The sequence below is a fragment of the Strix aluco genome, chromosome 1 (genome assembly GCF_031877795.1).
Source record: "Strix aluco isolate bStrAlu1 chromosome 1, bStrAlu1.hap1, whole genome shotgun sequence".
Lineage (NCBI taxonomy): Eukaryota > Metazoa > Chordata > Aves > Strigiformes > Strigidae > Strix > Strix aluco.
This window is the reverse complement of record NC_133931.1, coordinates 157390741-157416831: the sequence shown is the minus strand read 5'-3', so window position 1 is coordinate 157416831 and position 26091 is coordinate 157390741. Positions and strand designations below refer to the sequence as shown.

Here is a 26091-nt window from a genome sequence, read left to right as displayed (position 1 = left end):
TCTATGACAGGACACTTCATATCTAACATGGTGGGGTTACTTCAGTGTTTTTACTAGTTATATTCTTGTCATTGTAATTTATATCCCCTTTGCTCTGGAGTATGCATTCCTCAGTATCCTTGCTGCTTTTGTTAAACTGTGATCTGCTACAGTAAAAAAAAAAAAAAAAGCATGATTAGTTTATTCAAGAGATTTCTTTTGTTCATAGTTCAGCTTGAAGCTAACTGTACGGTTTTGAAGTACAGTGTCCATGCCCTGGCCTCTGAATTGCAAAACTAAATTAGCATGACTGACATTTTGCATGTGGGAATTTATGCAGGGATCTACTTGTGAAAAGTTTAAATACACCAGCTGAAACATTGATGAATTATGAATGATTATAATTAAGTGGTTTTATTTATTCATTGTTTTTATTTCATTTCCCCCTTTTTTTGGCTTCTCTTAACCCAGTAATATCCAGATGGCTTGGGATAGATAGATTTTTTTGGTGTGTGTGTTGATCTTGAAGGAAACCGGTGCCATTGACTAGATTTGGGGATTAAAATGCATTTATCTATGGATTAAGAACTCCATATGCCAGTTTTAGTGGGTGTTATGAAATACGAATCAGCTAGCTACAGAATTCCTAATACACTTATGTACTTTTATAGCCTAAATCATCTTAGTATCAGAGCTCTTCAGCAACCTGAATGTACCTACAACACCCATGTGAGTTAAAAGGGTTATCTCTTGATTCTCCTAACGGGATAACTGAACTGCAGAAAGATTAAATGGCTAAGTCAAAGCCAGTAAGAAATCTGCAGCAGACTCAGAGCTAAAAGACAGTTCTCTGGGTTTCAGGCCATTGACTTGAACAGAAAGTTATTTCTCACTCCTTGCATAATAGCCTTATGAAAACCAAAAGCACACCTCCCCAAATGTTCTGTGAATGGGAGCTCCTTAGGCACGGCAGAGCCAGGAGGCAGATGCCTGTCCTCCCTATTTTCAGATCTGTAACTCTGGCATCTTTTGTTGGAAGATCATAGGATGCTTTACAGTCCTGAATTGCGTCTCCCAACCCTTCTGGTAATTACAGGAGGCTTGTGAGTACAATTACCAATGTTTTATAGTTGGGGAAAAGGGAAGATGAAGTGGTTGGTAAGTGTGTGTATCACTGTAAAACTAATCTGTGTATGAGTCGGGAATTGATTTTTGCTTTCCTGAGATCGTCCCATGTCTCATCCGCCAGACCCAGCGCCATCTCTGGAGGAGACCCCCCCCCACCAGTCACGTCAAGGAAACAGCAGCAATGCTCAGCAATGCAGCAGGGGTCTTGTAGTTAATTAAGATTTGCAAATGGTTTGAGAGAGTAGATTTTTAAGTAACATTGGGGTACCTGTGTTGCGCGCAAGTCTCGGAGAACAGTGATGGCCCTGTTTTCTCTATATTATTTACCTCAGCTGCCCCAGCCTCCTGTTAGCACTGGCATGTATGCCACACCAGCTTGTATTGCAACCTTATTTCCTGTGACTCAGAAGTATACCTACATGCATCACATTTGTTCAGTGAAAATACCAGTGGCATTCTGTGCTGAACGAAACCAGATGTGCTTATTTTGGTGTCTTTTTTGGTGTTATAAATATCAAGCAACACCACAAGGAAAGCTCTGGGAGTCCCAGAGCACTTGCAGATGTGTCCTTCTGGTGCTGGGGCTAGATGTGTGCTTCAGTGTGGGCAGTTTTGTAGTCAGCCTTTCTTATCACCATTAGCTTTCCTTTTCCTATTTAAAAATTTATCCCTTGCTCTCCTCTTTTTTCCAATTTCTTTCTGTTGTATTTCTCTAGGCCTTCAGATCCAATAATCATATTAAATCATTTTGACACACACTACTGGCTTATTTGGTATATTTTCCATCAGCCCAAGGACTCTTTGGTCTGGTAATAGGTGTGTTTCTCATGGGACCTTCCCTTTGCCTTTTATGTCATCTGCTGGTTCAGTGGCCATTGCCAACTTAAAATTTCGTGTCTTGCCACTCTCTTTCCTACCTTTCTATACCTCTTTTTTTTTCTTGTACAATTTTTATAAAAGAACAGTATTTTTATTTTTTAATTTTTATTTCACTTTTTTAAAAAAACTACTCCCTAACTCCTTTCATACAGATCTGTCTCTCTTCTTTTCTGTTCTATCAGTCCTGATTTTTTATTTTGGTCTTTTGGCTCCTTTTTAGGGCCCTTTTTCAGCTCTAAGCACCTGCCCAGTATCTCACACAGACCCATGCAGAGGAGTGTATTAGAGAACTGTAAATTATTGTGCATGCCTGAAAAAGCACAAAATGGCTGATGGCTCCTTGAGAGCTTTTCTTCACTGTGGGCTGGGGAGCTTAGAAGAAGCTGTTGCTCCAGAGTTTCAGTCCCCAGTTGGAGTACTTCTCCATGTCCCACAGGTCTGGTTTTCCTTTTCTTCTGACAGCCCCAGCTCTATTTTCTGCTTCGTCCTGCTGCAGGACAGGACAGCGAGAGACCTCATTTTTTTGGTACTGTTTTCCGTCAGTGTGGCCACACAAAGCTGGAGTTGGTCCTGTCCTTTCTTGATTTCTCGCCAATCGTGGTTGGACAGGGGCTGTCCCAGTCTGTTCTATGGCCCCACATTGTTGAGAAGGGGCTTCCCTCTCTTGCAGTGCAGTGTTGGGACCAGGGTGCGGCTGGGACCATGCCATGGGCTGGCTCCTGCAGCACCCAGCTCCACCCTCCACATCCCACCACCCCAGGATGATGCCTTTCCATGCTCTTCCCTCCAGCAAGAGCAGCCAGCATTCAGTGCACCAAAATATCTGTGCAGGCAGGGTTAAATGGCTGCTGCTGCCTTTGGAGCAGTAGTGCAATGGTGCGGGACCCCGCAGGATGCCATTTCTCCCTCCACCTGGTTTGGTTATGTGGACTGTGCTGCAAATGGATGGGATTTGAAATTTGCAGATGGGCAACCTGATCCTTGTGATAGATGCAAGCCTGTGCTCTGTGGTGGTGGATGAAGTGACAGAGGCCATGGCTTGAGGTATCACTGATCTCATGTGTGTAAACTTTACGCTTCCAAGCTTTTTGGCCTTCCTGGTTGTTGACAGTGACATTCTCTAAAGCTTTTTTACCTTAACGTACTGGCATTTATTTAGAACTCCATCTTGACCGAGTTTTATTTTATTCTTTCACGTGTAAAATACATTGTTCGTGAAAACAAGGGACTAAGAGCAGACTAGAGCTAAGCCTAGTAAAAGCAGGTGTTATGCAGTTTGTCACTGCATGACTCTGCTAATGCATCTTTAGTCCAGGACTGTGGTACCCCTGCCATGTTTTAAAGTGCAGAAAGATAAGCGTGCGCTGTATCCTGGAGTGCCTTAGTCTATAAATGTAATTCAGAAATATGGGAAACAGTGATCTGAATCTGATGGCCTTTTTCGACACAATTACAGAAGCAGTGTGAGATGTTGAACATTTGCAGCAAGGGCGCACAGAGTAAACGGGAAGTTGGATGTGAGGACTGTTAATTCAAGCTTAGATAAGCTTCTGACTAAGAGGGTTTTAATTTGGTTTTTATCCTAATATGGTGCTTGTATGATAGCAGTTTTCCTGAGAAGACCTATTACGCCCTGTGGTCATTTGTAGAGCCACCTTTAATGATGAAGATACCTCACACTTTTGAATGGGCCTATACAGACATCAAGGATATGAATCTAAAAATGTGTTGAATATGAAAATGTTTTTATTTGGCTGCAGATGAAGACACTTTAATCTGGAAAAATTGTGTGTAGTTTGAAATGAAATGAAATGAAATGAAATGGGCAACAGATGAAAAAGAATATTTTCTCTCAAGAGGGAGACAGAAAAGATATTTGATCCCATACTGCCATGTTTGTGTCTGTCCTTTCAGGATCACTTCCAGGGAGTTATCAGGAACCTCTCCTGAGCACACGGTGTCCTCAAACTCTTGCTGATATGAATGGGAATTGAAGACTTTCAGTACTGTAGAGGAGAGGTCACAGATAGGAAAGCATATGCCTCCACTGCAACCTCCAGATACACACCAACAAAGTATTAAATCACATTGGCAGAACAAACCAGGTAAGGTTACTAATAATTTTTCAAATGGTTAAACAGCTACAAATCATTCCTCTAGTTACCCTTTGAGACCTCACTGAATAATTAGAGCCTGCAATATAGCTTGAGAATCAATAATCCCTGGCTCTGCATACCTGGGAGTAGTTAAGAACTAGACAGAGAGGAGATGGACAAAACAAGCATCAGCAGATGCACCCTTACTGGGAACACTCAATCTCCATCATTTAATGTGTGTAAAATCAGAGGGAGCTTTTTTCTCTGATTTCATTCAACAACAGGTGGTTAGCTGGTACATGTGAGAAGTTGAGTTTATCTGGTATATTTGGTTTTCTGTTTCTTAAGGGTATAGAAGCAGTTTCTGTGAAAGAGTAGATGGAGAAATCTCAGTTTTTTTAACATGGTTCCCTTTGGTCTTACCTGTTGGAAATGCATGATATCTAAGCAATTTTCCTGACAATGAGTTATGACATCATATCAGGAAAAGGTTTTGGGGTAGGCAGACATTGCAAAAATTGCCGACTATTGCTAGAGTCCTTTGATCTACATGTGTGTGCAAACAAGTGCTCATATAGCTGGATGGCAGCTCTTTGAAATAATATCAGCAGAGAAATGCACTGCTCTTGCTCTTTGTATATTTATGAGTCATTCTCTTTAATACTGATATTGTGAGAACTATTTCTCTCCCTACTTTGTACTCAGCAAATAGTGTGAGAAATAGACACTTTTTTTTTTTTTTTTTTTTTTTTTATTCTGATGGAGTAAAGTTCTCAGGACCTTTCAAGTGTTTATCAGTAGCAGATGCTGGATGAGATATTACTTAACTTTAATGCTGTTTTTGCAAAGGTACAGGTTGTGCAGCTACCAGCACTGTGTGTGCTTGACCAGGTGCTTTCTTCTACAAAGAGCTAAGACTGTGTCCCCCAGGGGGAATGTCATCATCAGCCCCAAGGGTGGCTCTGCAATCTACTTAGCTGTAAGGACTGTGGTCCTTTCAGGTGCCGCAACCGAGCATGGCAGGTTGTCTCCCTCTTCCTCTTGTGCACTTCAGTGATGCAAAGCCTTCCTCAAGAATATTGATTCCTGCAGACAGGGAGGTCTCTCTTGCATAAAGTGATAACAGATATGCACTAATGCAGGCAGAAACACCATGTGGCCCTCAGCATGAACAAAGACCAAGGGCCACGTTCAGAGCCTCTTCAGAAACATTGAACTCAAAGGGGCTGTGTCTCTCTTAAATTTTGGAAAGATTTTGGCCCAGGTTTGCTTTTAAGGGATTTCTGCAAGTGAAGCTGAACGTGCTGACTTTTGCCCTTCCTTACCTGTGTGGGCCATTCTTCAGGGCCAACCAGACATAGGGGTTCACACTGTCATTTGTCTTGGCTGTGCCTGTTTCTACACACCGTATGCCTTGAGCCCATGCTAGTAATACAGATACAAATCAGAAAGGACGTGGATGTTGCTGGAGATAAGCCTGCTCTCAAACTTCCCCACAGCAGGGAAAAGGATGCTCCTGCCTCTGAGAAGTTCCTCAATGCATTTCTGCTTCAATTGATTCTTCAGATTTCACCCTAAAGGTTATTTGGCTTCTTTTGCTATGCCAGGTAATCCCAGTGTTTAGCAATGAGGTATGCTGTTCCTGGCTGTTCCTAATTAATATATTTTAATCTGTCAATAATTAATGTGGAAATCGGGAAGAATAATGCCGTGGAGGCTACAGACTGAGATCTGCTGCCTGGCAACAGTGGATGTACATATCCATTATATCAGGAAATTAGAAACTGGAGCAAGAACTGATCTGTCTGACATTTTGTAAGATGATATAAATGGGCCCACTTAACAAACAGTAGATTTATGTGAGGATATGAATGATACGTGTCTGGGGAAAAGATATTATCTCTCTTATGAGGGTGCAGTTAATACCAGACATCAATTACGTGTAGTTCATTAAAGCCTCTGGGTAATCTTATTTTTGGACTAGATCAGAGTAGCAACCTACAAGGACTGACAGTGGGGTTATCTCAGTAATAATCTCCACTTTTGCATGTAGCATCTCTCATAGGATGGGCTAAGTGAAGTAGCATCTAGACTAACGAAAATAACCTTTTCAGCTGAAGAGACTATGCAGTGAAAAGTAATAGTGGCTTATTATGTCTGAAGTAGTTGCATCAGGAAGGTATATTGAGATATGCCAGTCATGATAGTAGTGATCGTATGATAATGGTTGGTTTATGCACTCACTCCCCATCCTCAGAGGGGTAGCTTTGCCTCTGCCATGTTCATGGTATATGGTTTTATCTAAAATATTTCATCCATACAGATGGAATGACTGAAGCCAGGGAAGATTATGGTACTATTAGAGATAAGGAGGTGACATTTTCTTGCTCCTTCCTGCTCTGGCTAAAATATTCCTTCATATAGTGAGAGATAGTGTTTTAATGGAATCAGTTTGAATGTTGTTTTCTTGAATTTGACTAGTTGTCTCTACCTTTTGAACCCCAAGTATAATGCACCAATTGCTGCTAGGAAATAAAGTAAGCGTTCAATAAGATAAGGTGTTAATGGCTATTGCACTGCCTTATCTTATTCCCAGTTAGTGATGTGACTGTCAGGCAAAGAGACAGGAGGAACAAATTTCTTCAACACACCTGGAAGAAACAGGGTAAAGCTTGGCATGGAGCCTGAGTTTGCAGGGTAACTTCTGAGAACGTCTCGCATTCCTACATTCTGCCACTGAAACAGGTTCCACACTTGCATTTTGACATTAAAACTAACTCCTTCCAAAATCTGCCCCCCTTTTTTATTTTTCTGGTCTTTCTTGTGAAATCTCCTGTGTCATGAAGCATGTGGGTTTGCTGCATCATGGGCTTGGGGATGCAGGAGGCAGTGAGGAGACTGAACACTGCTGGAGGTGTTCCAGGGTCCCCCCAGAGGGGACCAAAGGCTCCCAGAGGGCTGCTGGAGGATGTCAGGAGAGAGAGAGAGGGAAGAGGATGCCTGCTTGTGGCAGAGATGGGCTATCTGGCATCATCCTTTTACCAGAGAGAAGGCTAAAGAGGAGACAATAGAGAAACACTGCTCAAGAGAGGGTCATGATTTTAAGTCTTTAGATGTTAAAGACAGTGTGCTGACTTTCACCAAGTAGCTGTCTGAAACTGCAGCTCTAGGTGGGATGACTTTTCCAAGCCACTTTTTACTTATTTGCTTGAGCTAGAAGCTTCACCAGCACTTAGCATTACCAGCACTAGCACTTTAACTTGCAAACCCTGTCTGTAGGGGAGAAAAAAGAGCTTTGCTGCTCTGGGATCTCCTCTGAGATTACATCCTCCTCCTCCTCCTCCTCCTCCTCCTCCTCCTCAGATGCCTCCCAAGGTGAGAGATCATTGGAGGGATGCTTACCAAGAGCTGCCATCCTTGCAACCCATGCTGAGGCCCTGTGGAGGAGCAATGCTGCCAGGCACTTCTGCTTAAATGCTGTGGCATTGCTGTCCACCTCTTCCTTACTCACCATCTCCCTCCTTTTCCCTTCTCCCCCCAGCATGGATCCTCAGCCTTGCTCACTGTGTGGGTATAATAACAGCTACAGCTCTCCAGAGCTCAACACAGCCTAAAGTATGTTGTGTTTTTGGTAGTGTGTTTCAGGTAATCTCTGTTCATATCTGGGGTTTTCTGTTTCAGAGGCACTCAGAGTAGGTAGTCGTGCCAAATACTGTATAATGAGAGAAAACTGGCAATGCTGATTTACTGAAAGGATTATTTCCCACGGCCCGTTCATACCATCATGCATGGTGTTTGAGTTTTCTGCTTCCCACAACTCTCCCCAAAGCCTTATAGTATCCTCAGACATCTTTTTCTAGTAACTATTCTGCTTTGTGGATTTGAGTCTTTTCTTTTTCACTAGCTGTGTTTATTGGACAAACAATCATGCTCCACATCCAAAGGCAAGAGATAATCTGTGGAAGTTTTAGGACTAGAGGGGGATATTCAGAATGGCATAAAAGCAAATCTGGTGTATACAACATGAGTCAAAGCAGAGTAATTTCCAAAAACCCCAGCACTAAACATCCCTATTAGCAAAGCTTCTGCTCTCTACTTAAAGAGTTGGCAGTAATATAGCTGGCTTCAAAAGTATAAAATTTTATTGTATTACCTGCCTTGTTGCACTATAACTAGCACGGTTCTTTGTTGGGCCATGCTGTGCCTCAGTCCACAGCAGCTGTCAGCTCCTATGGTAGAGAAGATAAGAGAGGAACATATTTCATGGCGCCAGGCTCTGAACAGTGCCCAGCTTGCTCTCATTTTCAGGGCAGCTCTGACTCAGATTTCTGCTGTGGGGCTTTGAAGCAGCAGTGCTGCAAAACAAACAGTCTGTGGGGCTTCATTGCCCTTTCAGAACACAAGGAAACTTGCAGCTTCCTGAAGCTGAAGGATTTTAATTATTTTTTAATTTTTAAAATTTTTTTTCCCTTTCTTTCCTGGTAGCTTTTTTGCTGGTCCTACCTGGTGTTGGTTTTCAGGTTTATTTGCTGCTGTCTCCATATGAAAACCTGCTGTTTTCCTTGCCAAAGTGCTGTCCCTCGCACTAGAGGAGAGTAAGCTAAGCAGGCTTTGCTGGGCTTGGCTGAGACAAACGGACTCCATAGCTCTTCATGACATCTCCACTCCAGGTTTAGCCTTGGCCGCTGCTGTTACTTGTCACCACCTGAGGTCTCACTGAAACCTGAGTTCTTTATCCCTCCTATGTACAATTAAATTAAGTCAGCATGGTTCCCCAGAGAACGCATGGACCAGAAGGGAGAAAATAAGACAGGAAAGAGTAAACGGTTAACTAGTTATCTCTTCCATTTATACTTTTAACGAGATGAATTAAGAATAGCACATTTAATAGCAAATCTCACTACAGCATTTTCTGAAACATCTTTGCTGTGAGGCTGGGAGAGACTTCTAAGGCTGGTGTTCTGATTAAACAGTGTGCTACTGAAGGGCAGCTAATTAGTGAAGCCAAGGTATTTTGGCTGTTTTGGTAGGTTCAATCACATATTGTGAAAGTATAGGAGATGTGAGCATCTCCCAGTCTATTTTTCAAAAGGCTTCCTTTTGTTCAGACTGGCTAAATATGTAATTTCAGGGTTTGTTCCCATTCACACCAATATCCTAAATTTTCACAGAATGTATATAATAATTTGCTGGTCCAGCACAACTTCTGTAAACATTTAATCTCTTACCATTTTGTGTGCATGTGCTGCCTTTTTGCTGCCTGCTTGCATTAACTGGACATCTATTAATGCTCTGTAACCAAAGGCAAGAAATAATCTTTTGAAGACTTGGCATTGGAGGCAGGAACTTTGAATGACATAAAATCATGCTACAACTAAAACTCCATAAAATAAATGAGCATGCAAATATGATACATTCATTAAAAGACCCCCAGATCTTTACATCTCCATCAAAAAACTGTGCAGTTATGCTGAGCATGGTAAATTAATCTCCTTACTCTGTCTTTCCAGGTTTCTTCTTATTGTATTAATTTTTCACCATGTGCACCATTATTCATCTGTATTGGCACCTATGTAACATCGGAATCCAGATGATTACTCAGCAGATGATCTGTATCCCTTTGTGGTCTTTTTACATTTCTCATCTGGTCCCACTGTATATCTTGATAAGCCTTGGAGTAAAAAGTAGGAGAGTATGACAGCAAAAACCTTTGCTATTGAATGCATAAAGCAGAAAAGACTTCACAAGAAGGATCTGTGTTCCTGTTTCCTGTGTTATAGATAGGGTCATTTAGACATGGTGAAATGCTTCAACCTTGGTCACCTAGGAGGCAAACGGCAGAGTCAAGATGAAGACACAGGTATCCTGAGTTCTGATTTAATCTACTTCCCACTGACCCACACTGCCTTTGAAGCCCTGTCATCTGGAGGATGTTGGTTTTTCTCTTGCTCAGTAAGTAGCAGACCCACATAGAGATCTGTGAGAACAATCCTACTGAAGGCAACGAGGAAGGCTTACTTGGATCTTATTTTCTTCCCTTAGTGGTAAAAACAAATAAGACCATAAATCTCCCCTTTCAAAATAGAGTTAATATATGGAAGTGTAAAAAGATACTGTCTTATGTGAAGAGCGAATGATACATGAGCCAAGAATGTGCAATGAATTACATGTGGGTGCTAAATATCCTGCTCATAGTATTATAGCTTTGAGGATCAAGAAATTCTTGTCCTAGATATGTGTGCTGATTCACTGAGAAAATGTGCAGTGTTAAATCACTGTGTCATATTTCTTACCCACGCTGGGGTTAGACCGGAGGTTGCAAACTGGGTTGTCAAAACAGCACACGTGGGATTTCACAACTGTGAAATCTGACTGTTTTAAACACCCATTCAAAATCTATCTTCACTTGAAAATACTAGGAGGTGGGAGGATATGCCAGGAGAAGGATCACCCTGCTGCTTGCTGTGTTTTACAGCTTTATTTCCCTAACCATCTTTTTTAGGCAGCCATCTGAGAGCAGGCCACAGATCAGGTGAACCTTTGAGGTGGCCCTAAAGAGCCATCCATATACTTTTATGTGATGTTTCAAGAGCCCTAAGAAATAAGCAGCAAGCATCCACAACACTAGAGCTTGTAATAGGAACACTGTTGTGTTTAGCATTTCCACTGCAGAATAATTCAGCATTACTGTAAAAGTAATAGCAGATTATGCCCACGTTATGCAGTAGACAATAAGCTCAACATGACCTGGCAATGTGTGCTTCCAGCCCAGAAAGCCAACTGTATCCTGGGCTGCATCAAGAGAAGCGTTAGCAGCAGGTCAAGGAAGGTGATTCTTCCCTACTATTGCACTCTTGTGAGACCCCACCTGGAGTACTGTGATCAGCTCTGGGGCCCCCAAAGTAAAGAGGACATAGACCCGTTGGAACAAGTCCAGAGGAGGGTCATGAAGATGATCAGGGGCTGGAGCACCTCCCTTATGAGGACAGGCTGAGAGAGTTGGGGTTGTTCAGCCTGGAGAAGAGAAGGCTCTGGGAAGACCTTGTAGCGGCCTTCCGGTACGTAAAGGGGGCTACAGGAGAGCTGGAGAGGGACTTTTTCAAGGTCATGTAATGATAGGACAAGGGGTAATGGCTTTAAACTGAAACAGGGTAGATTTAGATTAGAAGTAATGAAGAAGTTCTTCACTGTGAGGGTAGTGAGACACTGGAACAGGTTGCCCAGAGAAGTTATGGATGCTCCATCCCTGGAAGTATTCAAGGCCAGGTTGGACGGGACTTTGAGCAACATTGTCTAGTGGAAGGTGTCCCAGATGATCTTTAAGGTCCCTTCCAACCCAAACCATTCTATGATTTCCTTTGGTACCTTTTGGGGTAGAATCAAGGAGAGGGATTTTCACTACTATCACAACCCACACAGCTCTCATGATTCTCAGTGTCATTTTGTTCTCGAGGAAATAGCATGATTGAAGAGAATGACATTGTCGTGATGTCTTCAACTTTTTCTTTTTTTAAGATTGCTTGGGTATCAAGATTTAAATGAAGACTAGTAGCAGAACCTACAGTCAGGAACTTGCCTGGAACAAAAAAGGAGCTGTATCTTAGCTGCAGAACTGAGTATTTGTTGTACTTGCGCCTCAGATTTCAGTAGTGTTTCTTAGAAACATTAACGTGAATAACATTAGGTCACACATACACACTAGGTCACAGATACAAGTCTTCTTGGGGGATTAACATGTATATAATGCAAAATGTGAGTGAAGGCTACTTAATTATTTTGGCAGAATTGGGTTGGGTACAAGTGGTCTGCTACGAGGTGTTTGTCCTCCGAGGTATTGATTAGAATATTGCCAACCTCAGCAAAGATAGCTGTTTAATGAACATTGAAGGATGCGTCAGTAATCTCACCGAGTTTTAAAATCTTAATTTCCCCGAAGCCAACATTGTGAAAGGTGCCTCTACTCTTCTGTCTTACTGTTATTGCTAACAAAACTGTTAAGGATTTGATGGGCACCAAGACTGTTCTCTTTCAAGACATCACTGGTGCATGTCACTGAGAAGGATGTGATGTAGTTTGCATTATCCCCTCTGCACAGGCTTGTATTGGCAGCTTGCACTGGTGCTGGGTGCCTGGAGCAGCTCACATAAAAGATGTTGCATTTGACATTTCTGTGACCTCTTGTTGTCTGTTTCATAAGTAGCTCGTTGGAATTTTGTTGCTGGTCTTGCAGACTCAAGTAGAAGTTGTCTCTTTTTTTAAAAAAAATTATAGTCTAACTTATACTTCATATGCAAACAAATGCATATTAATAGTAGGAATATATGTTCGGCAAATGATGTCACAGCTGATATCTTCACATACAGTACAAAACAACTATTTGTGCTGAGATGGATGGATGATTATTACCTCTTTGTTTTCTTTTTCATTATCCTTTTGAATTAAAACCTCCTTGCAAAGCCATTATCCTTGCTTTAAACAGCTCTCTATATTGAATATGTCTCTGCCTTTTCTACCCTTTTTTTCTTTGCTTAGATTGAATTCTAATTTTCTGTGATTTCTGAGCTCTAATTTCCTTATTGTTTCATATTTGTACAATGTCCTGTTCATAAATTCAATATGTGCTCACTCTATTTTGTTTCTCAAGTGCATGTAGGCCAAAAAGTAGCAGGAACCTTCTCTAAAAGCTATATTTACAGCTCTAGTGGCAAGCACTTTCCTCCTACACTGGAAAGCTGTGAAAAACTGTCAAGATGTGAGTGTGCATAACAATGCTCCTGATGGCTGGAGCTGATTTATTTTTTAACCGTGGCTTCATTTTTGTCAGTTAGACCAAATACAATGGGAAAGAAGCTCTTCTGATAAAACCCAGCAAAACACAGCAGCATCTCAAACTACACCCAGTTCTGCAGTGCTGCATAGAGTGGGCATAGGTATAATAGAACCAAGAAAGACTACTTGTGCCTAGATCTAGTTCCTTGCTTTTTCAGTTTCAAAATTATCAGGAATGTTCCCTTTACATGTGACAGTACCTGATGACCTCCAAAATTTGTCCTACTTGCCACAAGACTCACTCCAGGACAAAAGTGAAAAAGGACCTCAAAACTGCCACATGCCATAAGAAGGAAAGAGGAAAGGCCGTGGGTGCCATCGGTGTCATAGATCCCTGCAATGGCACTAGCTGTACTCCCTAGAAGTGGACAGTATTTCATAATACAGAGGAAAGCCAATAACTTCTCTGCCCCACCGTTGTTTTCTTGCCAATATGACCCAGGAAGGAAACACCCCTTCCTGTCCTTAATTTAATGATTGGTTTCACCCTAAACATCTGAGGCTGATGCGTACATTTCATCCTGTACATCAGCCAGGCACCTTCAACAATGTGAAGCTAGTAAGTAGGATAGTTTTCCATAACTCTCTCATTATGGGCCAAATTCTGATACTCCTGCTCATACTGGACACTATTTGACTATGGTCTGATTCAAAATGTGAAGTCAGTGCAACCATTGGCTGTGATTTCAGCATATTTGGAGTCAAGCTCTAATTGAATAATCCTGTTAAAGTCAATGGGAGTTCTTGTGAAATAAGGTGTCATTAAATCAGAATAAGGCCATTAGAATGTCATATGGAAGAATGACAAAAGTAATTCAGTTCTGTATATGTCACATTTACTTGCAATGTAGCATTTGTATTTTCTGCAGTCTTTTCTGCACTCAGGATAGATAAAACTATGTCCTTGTGCAGTGGGGAAATACTAAGATACAATAAATGATCGGTTTATTCTTTTTTTTGCGTAAGAATTTAAACTGACTATCCAATGGAAATTTAAAAAATCTGATAGTAGAGAGAAAAAAAAATAGAGCCTTTGGCTACGATCCTACTTCGGCTTCCCTGTTTCATGGTCTTAAACTACTCGTGATATTAAGGCTGAATCCTTTAAAAACCCATCTGATCTCAAAAGTAGCTAGTATGAAATGGAGATAGGAGCATATGTCTAGTACTGGGCTTCTGTTAAGTAGCTGCAGTTGTGATGCCTGTTTCCTGCAGATATCTGTGATAACTGTTTCTCCCTTGTACCATATTCTCTCCTAGACAACCTTTGGGTGACTTTTTTGTCCCACAAAACTCTTGTTTGGTTATGGAGGCTCTGTGGCATTTTAATGGGAAGTGCTGCTTTGATTTTGCAAAGGTGTCCCTGTCTAAAAAAAAACTTCTTGTGCTTATTAGATGAGATAACTTTCATTGGCTAAATGAGCCTTTCAGGCTGGTACCTACTTGATACAACTGGGAAGTAAACCTGCTTGACCTTTCAGCTGAGGTTTAAGCACTCTTAAGCCTTTTGCCTGGCTTGTGAAATATCTCCATCCTTGGTCTGTCAGTGACTGATTTCTTAAGTATTTGTTGTGTGCATTGAAGACAGGCCTGTGATCAGCGTCTTCTCCTCATGCTGTTATCCACCCTTCTCCTCCTCTTGGGTTTCCCCAACACTGGAATTGACCACAGAGATGGATGTGCACTATAGGAATTGGGAAACAGGAAAAAATGCAGAAAATCCCCAAGAAGGAAACAGAGCATCAAGAAATGGTAGTTACTACCCCCTTTTCTAGGCAAATGATGGATGAGGAAGGAGGTTCATGGGAGAGTGAAGAAGAGTTAGATTCAGGTGTCTGGAAATTTGGGAGATGGAAAATAATGACTGAGTAATGTAGAGGGTTGGAAGCAATTAGAGATGGCATAAGGGCTGAAAGAGATGAATGGGCACCAAGGGGAAAGGGACAAAAATTTGAAGTGAAGAAAAGACATAAGAAAGAGGGATAGAGGTTATCCAGAGGCAGATTTTAACTTTTTCCTACACAGTGTAAGAGAGAACTGGTTCTGAGAAACCTTGCGCTGGAGAGAGGATGAGGAAAGGGGACACAAGATGGGAGTAGGAGGAGGGAACAAGTTTTACATTGTCGACTTCTGTAGGCCTGACAAATAAAAAACCTTTGGCTTATCTGGAGAGCACATATAATTTGTCTAGACAAGTGTCATTGTTTATTTTCAGCAGATAAATAGGTTTGCTATATATAGTAGGTAGGCATATCTACTTAAAAGTCTGCTATGGGGACATTTACTCAACATCCCTTATCGCCCCTGTCCTTCATGTTGTGAGTAGGTTACCTCTTCAGCAAGGGCATCTTGTTTTTCTAGACCTTAATTGCAAAACTTGGCAGAGCATTTTAGAACTGATTTAACAACTGCAGACGAATGTCACATGAGACTGGCCTTTTCATGGGCTGGCACGGTTCTCCAAGCAGTTCTACGTGGTCCGTTGTAGGATCTGTCAGTTATTATGAGAAAAGATTCAGCTGTCAGAAGAAAAATGCAGGGCACAGACAGTTGGATACTGACCCATCAGATTGACAGATTGGCAAGAAGGCACACAAAGATGCTTTTGATATTTTCAGGCTACAGTCTCGCTGAATCACTTGGAATAAGAAAAATAATATTTTATCTGTAGTTTACATTTGCTATATAGAGAGAGACCTAAGGTCCTCTTAGGGTGTGCAGAGATAGATGCTTGTGTGAAAGGTGTAAGAAACTTTTTCACAGTCAGTTAAGGATGAACCCCTCTGTAGAACTTTTCTTCTGAACCTTATTCATGTTAGCATGAACCTTATTCATGCTAGTTCATGTCCTGGAGCAAAATATCTTATGGTTTGTGTAAACACTGCATAGCTTAGCTAGTGTAACAATAGATTAATATCTTGGCATCCCTTTAACTTGCAAAAGTCTGAATAATAGTTGATCATTTCCTCCTATTTCTGGTCATTACTCTTGCATAAGTGTGAAAGTCAGTCTTGCTTTGTATACAGCAGTCAGTAGTGTGTGGCCCTGTTATTCATATTCTACTAGCCCATTAATGGAGAACACTGAATGTAGGATGCCTGCATGATCAACAAATTGCTCTGGCTAATCCTCTGTGCATTGTTTTTTAACAACAAATAGCACTCAGTCAAGAAATGAGCAGAACAGCTACATATATACTGGCTTTTCTCCTCATTTTACAGATATTAGGAGGCAGTTTTGTTCTTTTTTCCACGTACAACCTTCATTTTGCTGCACAGCTTGAAATGCTGATGTTTCAATATGGCAAATACTGATTTGCTGAGCCTGATATAGAATTTTCTGAAACTTGTTTTGGGGCATGGACATTGCATCATCCATCAGGGAAATCAAGCTAAACTCAGGCCTCAAATCTGTCTTAGCTCACAAATGAAAAATATCAGTGGACCTAAGTCCCCAACAGCAGACATTTATTTGCCTTACGGAACTGCTGAGCAGTTGATAGACCTGAGAAATTGGTATGCCGCAGGGAGTAAAGGACCAATATATTTCCTAGTTGGAAGCTTTGTTGTAAGTATGGGCATACTTTATAAAATCTCGTGCATTTTAGGGTAATATACACCACCTTCAGCAGTGTTTTTATGAATGAAGGAGAATGATAACAACTCTAAAGCCTTTCTACCTTGTCATGGATCAGTTAGCAGAATCTGGACATTGAAAGGATTTACAGGAGGGGCCTCTCTCCTTTGCTCCTCAACTTCTACCATTAGTCTAACTTCAGTGCTAAGTCCCCAAGTGTTAGCTAAGTGCCGTAAACCTCAACAGGGAAAGTTTGTAGAATTTGTGTCTGAAACTCATCTTGCATAACACCTGTGTTATGGCATATAGTGACAACTGACATGATACACATTGATTTTTCAGACATTGCCTCTTAGCGCAAACAGAAAATTAACGCCACTATGCTAAACACTTGGGCCTCTAGTGCTTCATACTAGATGAACTGGCTTAATGGTTGCTGCTCTTACATATGCAAATAAAAATGTTTGGTGACCTCCAGCTAAGAAGAAGATATCTTTTCATCTTGGACAATGACTTGGTCACTGTTGTTTCTAACTGCCAGGTCTGACTGATTATTTTCATCAGTGCTAAACAGAAACATTCCCAAAATTTGTCAAAGGGACCTTGGTTGTCCCTTATTTTCCTTTTTTTTTTTTTTTTAAACAGGTGGGCAATGTGTCCAACCAACATAGAATTTGATTTTCAGGGAAGGGAGGTGTTCAAGGAGACCTGCCCAGTGCTGATGTAATGCAACAAGGAGAGGTATTCAAACTAGCTTCCAAGAATAAGTTTGAAAAGTCTTTCTAGGAGACGTGTGCTCTAGTATCAGAAGAACTGTGTACCTAACCCATGCCTTCAATCAGTATTATACCATCAGGGGCCTAACTAAAACTGCATGTTCCCAGACCATGTAATTCAAGATCAAGATCATAGTCTGTAAAGTATCTCTCTGCCAGTCATTGCTGTTCAGCGTATAGCTGCACAAATGCATTTGTTTTCTATCCTCACCTTTTCACACTTGCCTGTTAGTTTCTGGTGGATTGGTAGCAGAAAGCTTAGCCTCTGGGAAGTCACACCATATGCCCAATCACAATTGAGTTGGGGTCCCTGCAGTACTTCTTAAAAAAACTTCTGAATATGTTTCTCACATGAAGATCACAAATGGGTTTCACTTGTGAGATGGCAATAACAATCTCTTCTTTGGTCTGTCTTCATGATATGTCATGTAGTAAAGAGCTGAGCTAATGTTCTTCTCCCCCCCTTCCTGCATGCTTTATCCTCTGCTGGTGTTTCTCCTGTTTTTCAGTTCTTAATGTGCCAAAGAGAACAGCTCGCTTCTGACAGTGAAATCACATTTGCAGGGATTGACAAAATAAAATGTTTGTACTTATCTAGTTCCTGAAGACACCAGCTGCACAAAAATGTGCCATCCTCTACATCAGGTTTCTCAGTTGTCCTGTTTTACCTCTTGGATGGATTCTCTCTATTTCCTCCCACCCTTTTCCTCCTGTCCCTGGCATGGGACAGGGAGAAACAGGTCAGAAAGATGTACTGTTTGCACTGCTTATTTACAGTCCAGAGGAAAACAAAGGGAGAAACAAGCAAATCATGAAAGCAGATTTTCTGTCACACAGAAACAGACTGGATCTGTAACACAGCCAACGTGCTTAAATCCAAAAGACAGCATTTTGGTGAATGAGTGGGATCAGATTACAGAAGGAAAACATTCAGGTCTTAAGTTTAGCTAAAGAGTCTGGTACTGATGGGAGCTAGTGTTAGTTCCTCCTCCGCAGACAGCAGCCAGCTACACCAGAAACGCGAGAGCATTGCGTGGTGGGAGCAGCTGTTCCAGATGTCAGAGAGGGGCACAGATTCTCCTCCTGAACAGATGTAAACCAGCACTAATGCTGCCTCGGAGTGACAAACAACATGAGGGAGATATTCAGACCTGAAAGTGAAGCATAATCCCTACTTAGAGATGGAGATATTTATGTAGACTAGCCAAAAGCGTGCTCTGATTGAGCTGAAGCTATGCTATTTTCTGAAACGCTGCCTTCAGCTGTCTCAAAGATCTCAAGTCAGTGACAGAGATGAGCAACTTATTTTGCCCTCTTTCAAACACAATCTGAGGATCTGCATGACATTTTGGAAACTGTATGGGAAAGGGAGCGTAGGTGCAGGGTAACAGAAAAGAATGCAAGAAAAGGAACTGAGTAAAAAATAAAGCAGAGACTGGAGAGCATAAAAGAACAGGTTAACAGACTAGAAAGACAGAGAAGCACAAGAAGAAACCAAAGACAGATACCTGCCATATATAAAAGGTAAAAACAGATCAGATAAAATATTTTAAAACAGAACAGAAGCAATGGGCATTGCCTAAATTCCAATCTCCAGGCTCTGTGGTTTGGCCTATTTTTGTAATTTAAGTAATAAATTTGCATGGTGGGTAGGTAGTTACAAACATAAACCCTGGTTTCTAAACATCTTTATGATTTGTGATGATTAACATCTTTTCCTTCAGAGTTCATAGTCTTTCTTTTGTTCCCTCCTTTCAGTTCCTTCCTTCCTTTCTTCCCTGAAAGAACCTCTCTGCGTTACCTAGTTTCTGAGCAGTTACCAATGAGAAACATCTATCATAATCTATCATGATGAATTAGCAGAATAGCCAAGCACCTTCACAAGATCCTAAGACTTGACACATGATACATGTATGTATAATCTATGTGTAAGTTCTCACTGCCAGCAGAAGTTATGTATGAACCATTAGCCCATACTCCTCCTCTAGAATTATCATTTAAATGAACTCTTTCTTGTAAAAGTTTATTGCTTTAAAAGTAGAAAAAGATAGAGAGAAATTTCACCCAGTTCTCCTGAAAAGAGGTTTTCCTAGCAAAATGAGAGGTAGTTAAACATGGCTTTCTCTAAAGCAAAACAAGTATTTGCAAACTGACTGCTAGATTGCTTGTAGGGAAACAGTCTAATATTTAGTATCCCTGGGCAGCTAATCCTAGCCCTTTGAGAGATATGAATAAATCAGTATCATTATGACCATCTTACAGGTGCCTAAGCTGAAGCAAAGCTTTCACTCCATGGAGACCATAGATACAGTTGGTACTGTAGATCTGCAATCTTTGATCATGATACAATACCTGTTTTAATCCTGAGGAAAGCTAGAGCATTTGTGATGTAAATGCAGAAGAATTTGATGCAAGAAAGCTCGTACAGTGCGATTCATCTTTCTTAGAGCTGATTAAGAATTAGATAATTTATTTTTTGAGCATGAGTCATATTGTTTAAACATTAAACTAAAATCAATCTTCTAATTGTTTAGTCATTATTTCAGAGGAATGGAGATTTATTTACACTCTCTTTCATTAAGTCCTTTACTGCCCTTGCCACAAATTATGACATTTTTCAGAAGGTCACAATAACTTTCTGCAGGAACTAATATTTCTTCCCAAGCCATCCAAAAGATATTTACTTACATGGTCTATGAACTGGACCATGAGCCTGTGAATTGGGAGGTCCCATTTCTTCTTCCTAGTGTCGTCTTAGACTCTTTATAGCATTTTGGACAAATCATGTTGCTAAAGATTGTTGTATCTGTCTGACTTTTGTAAGGAGGTAGATCTGTGGAAGGAACAGGCTTTTGCTAGAGAAGGTTTGAAAAAAATAAATTGGCCTTTTATTTGCATAAGTGCTCATTATGCTGGTGAGGGGATTGTAATTTGATTCTAATACTATGAGTTTGAGGATTGTTGTGGAGATTCCTTAATCATGATATAGCTACAGTAATGGTGATATCCACGTCATTTTCTTCTGAAAGGCTTAAGTAAGTCATGTTTCAGGAAAGATTCTTGTTAAGCTGTGAAAAAAAGGACTATCGTCCCTACTCATGATCAGGCTGTAGAAAATACATCACTACTGTCCACAATTCTCCATCAGGTTTTTTATCCCAGGCTCAATGTACAGGGAAAAGCTGGCCCAGGACATGTGGTCACACTGCATCATGTCTGCTGAGCAGATCAAAATGGAGTCCTTTCTCCTGCCAGATCTTTGCTTCTGCGGCTCATGTGAGTGAAATCTGCATTAAACACTACAGGCAAATTCACATTCGTTGTCTGTTGGTTTGTATATGTGCAGCTGACTGCAAAACTGAGATGTATGTCCCAGAAACAGAACACATTTTGTATGGATAAGGTGGGAGACTGGGGGTTGACCGCCCACTCGGTTGATTGTAAGTATGCAAATCTCAACTGGAGAATAATGTTTGGCCTATGGAATTTTACTTGAATTTAACACCCAAATATGGCATCAGGGAAGCATATCGAGAGGAAATTGTTCATTAGACGTATTCTATGTGTGTGTTTGTGCATATGTATTCTACGGTGGTGCTATATATAAATTTTATGTATTAGCTAGATGTGGATGAGAAGGATGTTTCTTTGAAAGGTTTAATTTCTTGAGTGTTGAGAATGGATCAATTTACAAAAAGAACATACAGTAACAGCAAATCAAATTGACAGTTAAAAAACCCCATAAAATTTCTAGCACATTAGCAAAGCATTATGTATCTCATTACGGACAGACTATAGGAATAGAGTAATGAAAAGATGGCTAATTACAGATGCTCAAACAGAGCACTTCGTGCAGATTGGGTAGTATAATGAAATTAATCAAGTATACATGTTGAATTAGCCCTCAAAGGTCAAAGAAAAATAAGCAGGACATGTGTGAAACTCTGATCTTCCCAAAAAAACAAGTACAGTGTACAAATTAATGTCTGAATCAAGACACTTTGTTAGCAGTTGACAAGACTTTCACACATGCTCATGTCTCCCTAGGTGTATTAAATCTCCCTTTTTCAGAAAGAAATTATGGAGTGGGGAAAGAAGCATGTGATCCCTTTAAAAGGACATTTGGAAGTCAACCAAAGAGACCTTGTTATCAGTCTTTTTGATAAAATGCTTAATCCTCCCCCCGCCGCCCTGTCTATTAAGAAAAAGGCAACATGACAGTGAACTTGGCAGAGTATTGAATCTGAATGTGTGTGAGACTGTAACACCTCCAACAGCTAAACTACTTCTGTTGTTGAGAAGCAGCAGAAGTCTCTCCTCCATTTGTATCTATGGGGAGCTTAAAAAAGGTTTTAGGCTAATGTGCTTTGTTGCTTTTGTCGCTGATTCAGAAAGTGTCTTCTGCCTTAATTTGATTAGAAAGACAAAAGGAAGATTTTTTGTAACTTCTCAAATTATATATCTTGCACATATAATTCTACATCTTTTCTCAAAAAATTCTCTGCTAATGTAAAAGACCTGTATTTTGTCACAAAGAGAGCTTTGCAAAAGTCAAATTACTATAACAACCAAGTACACCTTTTCAATCCAGGAACCATGCTCTTATGCTAGTCTTCCTCTTTTTTTTTAGAATCATAGAATCATTTAGGTTGGAAAGGACCTCTAAGATCATCAAGTCCAACTGTTAACCTAACAGTGCCAAGTCCACCACTAAACCATGTCCCTAAGCATCACATATACACATCTTTTAAATACCTCCAGTGATGGTGACTCCACCACTTCCCTGGGAAGTCTGTTCCAAAAGAGATAACATAGATGGATACCCTCACAGATGCACACCAGGTTTATATAGACTTAAAATGTTCGCTTAAAAAGTTTGGACATATATTTGAGAGACATCCAACTTCATGCACACATGTACATTTCTTCATCTCTACAACTAATCTAGAAGTGAAGCAAGAATAGAGCAAGAAATTTGTCTTAGTTGTTTCTGTACCAAAATACCTACTTTCCTTTCAATATGGTCCTTCTGAAAAGCCAGTGGAGAATATTAATCAGGGTCATTATTGGATGAACTGCATTATTTACCTACTGGTGTGGCTGGGGTCCCACTCTGCCTCTCCTTTCACTTTCCGTGCTGTGGCTCCTCTGAGCTGTTGGCAGCTGATGGAAGAAGAGCTGTCTTCAGACAACTCTATATGCTAGAGGACAAACTGAGGCCCTTTTCAAACCAGAGGCATGGGAAAAATATTTTAAATAATTTTCTCCCCATTTTCCTTACAAGTTGCCCTCTGAAGTCCTTAAATGTAACTAAGAATTTGACCCTCTAACTCGAGTAAGTAAGCACAGTGTAGAACAATTTAGTTTATAACCAATCTGTTTGCTAAGCACTGTGTTACCTTTTCAACTTTATACTTTCCTGTCTGAAAAACTACCAAAAGTCTTAGCACTGCATTGTCAAAAATGAAAAAATAGCACAGATGAATGCACACAAAAACCAAAGCATACAACTCAGCCTTGATCCTCTCTCCACTTCCATCTGTTCTCCCAAAGTAAATTATTACAGTGTGCTGCTTGTGAAAGAAAACAAGCTGGGGTAAGCTATTAAGAAAATAACACTATTTTGGTTTTAAGACTAAAGCAGGGAAAAAATAACTTCATTTAGGCTACTCAGAGATTTTTAAAACTGGAGTTGGTCTTCCCTGGTGTCTATTAAATGAATAAAGCCCCAACCTTTCTGCAGAAATCTGTCAGAACTTCATATGAAAAGCTTTTTGATGTATGCCATAATGATTGGTTTGGAAGTTGTTGAAGGCAGCAGGAGTGAAAATACGGGGAAAAAATTCTGTCCTCCAGGGCTGGATTGTGTTGGGGAAAGTCTGCTGCAAATAATAGTTACAGTAAAGGAACTTTCCCTGGTCTCCTGAAGTGTAGACTGAGGCTTGAATAGCAAAAGTGCCTTTATATGTGCATCAGAACATTTTGGGTGAGTTGTTCCATGTTGCTGTGTGTCCCTTTATCAGTCAGGACTGTGGCCTTCATCTATAGTTGTGAGCAAGGGATTTGAAGGGAGGGATCACAGATGAAAGAATGAAGAGTTAGGAAAGGATAGCTAAGACTTGATCTTTTTGCGCTGGGCCGCTGCTCTGTGGTCAGTCTGGGGAGAGCACCCTTTGTATATAAACAAAACAGAAGCAAATCATCTGGCAACCTTTAAGATTTTAGGTCTGTGAAGATACTGCATTTCCTGACAACTGTATGGAAGAGGAAGAAGTAAGGACCAAGTCCTCATACTGAGTAGACAAAGGAGGTGGGAGCAAAAAAAGGGAAGCTGAAATATTGTTTTCATGTTACTGCTGGTAAAAAAGATGAAAACCAAGTTGAGACTTTTGCCTGGAATAATACTTAGAAACAGAGAAAGAGAAAAACTGATAGGTCTTATTCAGCTCTAGTGATCCCAGATAACAAGACCATAATATGCTTCATGCTAGAAACCAAGAAGTAGAAAAAATCCTTGACCAAGGAGAAGCAGGATCCAGTTGAGATATTCCCTACAGAATGGCAGTGAGACACCAGGGGTCCTGCCTTGAGAAAGGCACTGTAATTCTGGATTGTGCTGGGAGAGAAATTTCCAGTACAGAAGGGGAAGCATTAATGCTTCTATGCAAGGGATGTGGAAGTCTGCATGCTCTTCTGATCAGCCATACTCAAGAAAGATAAATTCAAATTGGAAAAGATACAGAGAAAGGCTACTAGAGTAGCTGAGAGAATGGAGAGCCTTATCTTATAAATAGAGATTAAAGGGACATACTCTCTTTAGATTAGCAGTATTAAGGCTGAGCAGGGATGATTGCTGTCTACACACACGTCAGGAGAGTAAACACTGTAAAGGCATAAAAAACACATTAAGACAAAGATGGCAAATGAACAGAAGATCTAAACTGGCTGTTAATAAGCAAACGATAGAAATTAAAATAAGATTTTCAACCATAAGGTCAGTGCAAAAAACCCCTTCCCCAAGGTTTTAAAAAGTTTGACAGGTTTATGAAAGGAATTATTAACACATTGTTTAAGATTTAGAGTGCTGTCCCTGATGGACCAGACTTGCCTGCCTCATGCCACATTCCCAGAGTAAATAGATGTGTATGTCACCGAGCTGAGATCTCTGCCCTCCTTATGTAACTCTGGAAACATAATATATTGACTAATTAGAACCAAGAAAAAATGTTTGTATGACCACTGACATCAGTTTGCAGGAGAGATTATTGAAAACCATATTTAGCCTTAGAGAAATGCAGGCAAATAACAAGAGGAGCTCAACTATCCAGAAAAAAACAAGGATCAAATGAGACAAACAAGTAGTGGAAAACAAGTATGAGGGTTTAAGATAAAATTTAATGCTAGCAAGACAGAGACAGACAGTCTGAGAATGCAGATGTCTTGCTTTTGAGTGTGGGTGCTAGGGAAAGTGATAGAATGAGTAAGGCTTGGCCACCACCCAAGAGTCCATAAAGTGGGAAACAGGACAGCTTTATGAACTGTGGCTACTACTATCCCAGGCAGAAAAAAGCAGCAGAACGTAGAAAGGATTGATGATAATCAGAGTGTGGCCCTGAAGCTGTGCCCAAGTTGAAACTTCCCTTGTATAAGAGTTGTTTAGATGCCAATCTGTGCTCAGGGAAAAACTTTGAATGAATTTTATAGCCTTGTTGGAGACAAAGCTTCAGATTGTGTTATTTCTTGTTATGGACTGAAGCACATGAGCTTCTGCATGGAGTTTTCTTGTCTGAAGTTCACTTCAGAAGCAGATTATCTACCTTTGCAGTACCAGCAGGTGGCTAATGTCAAGTTGGTAAATTGGCCACAGATATCCCCCTAGAAGGTCTTATGTTGTATTTGGCTAGACAAAAGAGCACTGGTGGACAGTCATGGAATAACACTAATGTGCCATCTGAGATACAGTTGTCCTGGCTCTCTGGCCTGTACTCCTTAGCATAGTGACATCCATGAAAGATGTCTTCAATATGTTTAGAGAATCACAGAATCACAGAATCATTCAGGTTGGAAAAGATCCTTGGGATCATCGAGTCCAACCATCAATCCTACTCTACAAAGTTCTCCCCTACACCATATCCACCAATATCTCATCTAAACGACCCTTAAACACATCCAGGGATGGTGACTCCACCACCTCCCTGGGCAGCCTATTCCACTGTCTGACCACTCTTCCTGTGAAAAATTTTTTCCTAATGTCCAGTCTAAACCTCCCCTGTTGCAGTTTAAAGCCATTCCCTCTTGTTCTGTCACTAATTACCTGTGAGAAGAGACCAGCACCAACCTCTCTACAATGTCCTTTCAGGTAGTTGTAGAGAGTGATGAGGTCTCCCCTCAGCCTTCTCTTCCTCAAGCTAAACAGTCCCAGCTCCTTCCATCGCTCCTCATAGGATTTATTCTCCAGGCCCTTCACCAGCTCCTTGCCCTCCTCTGCACTCGCTCCAACACCTCTATATCTCTCTCGTATTGAGGTGCCCCAAACTGGACACAATACTCAAGGTGTGGCCTCTTTTTTCTAGCCTTACATCTCTGGCAGGTCCAAAGTGTCTTAGTGCAGCTGCTGGCTGAAGGAGGGACCAACAGTCATCATACAGTGCATTAAATCACTGACCAAACGGATTTCATCTGCCCTGTGGCCCAGCTTCAGTGTAATACTGGCAGTACTGATAAGCACCAGTACTAGATCAGAGAAAGGTGAGTAGATGCTACTGATGTGGAAGGAGACCACTTAGAAGCTACTAGCATATGCAAGCTGCTGGCAAGAAAAGTAGCAG

The 26091-nt window shown here is 40.8% G+C and overlaps 1 long non-coding RNA gene across 1 annotated transcript in view; it reads left to right on the top strand.

Annotated features, from left to right (window-relative positions):
• Window positions 1-26091, top strand: part of LOC141934449 (uncharacterized) — a 406610-nt gene that overhangs the window by 86037 nt on the left and 294482 nt on the right. The window contains exon 2 of the long non-coding RNA XR_012626335.1: window positions 3901-4091. This is a non-coding gene — a long non-coding RNA (uncharacterized LOC141934449). The remainder of the gene's footprint in view (window positions 1-3900; window positions 4092-26091) is intronic.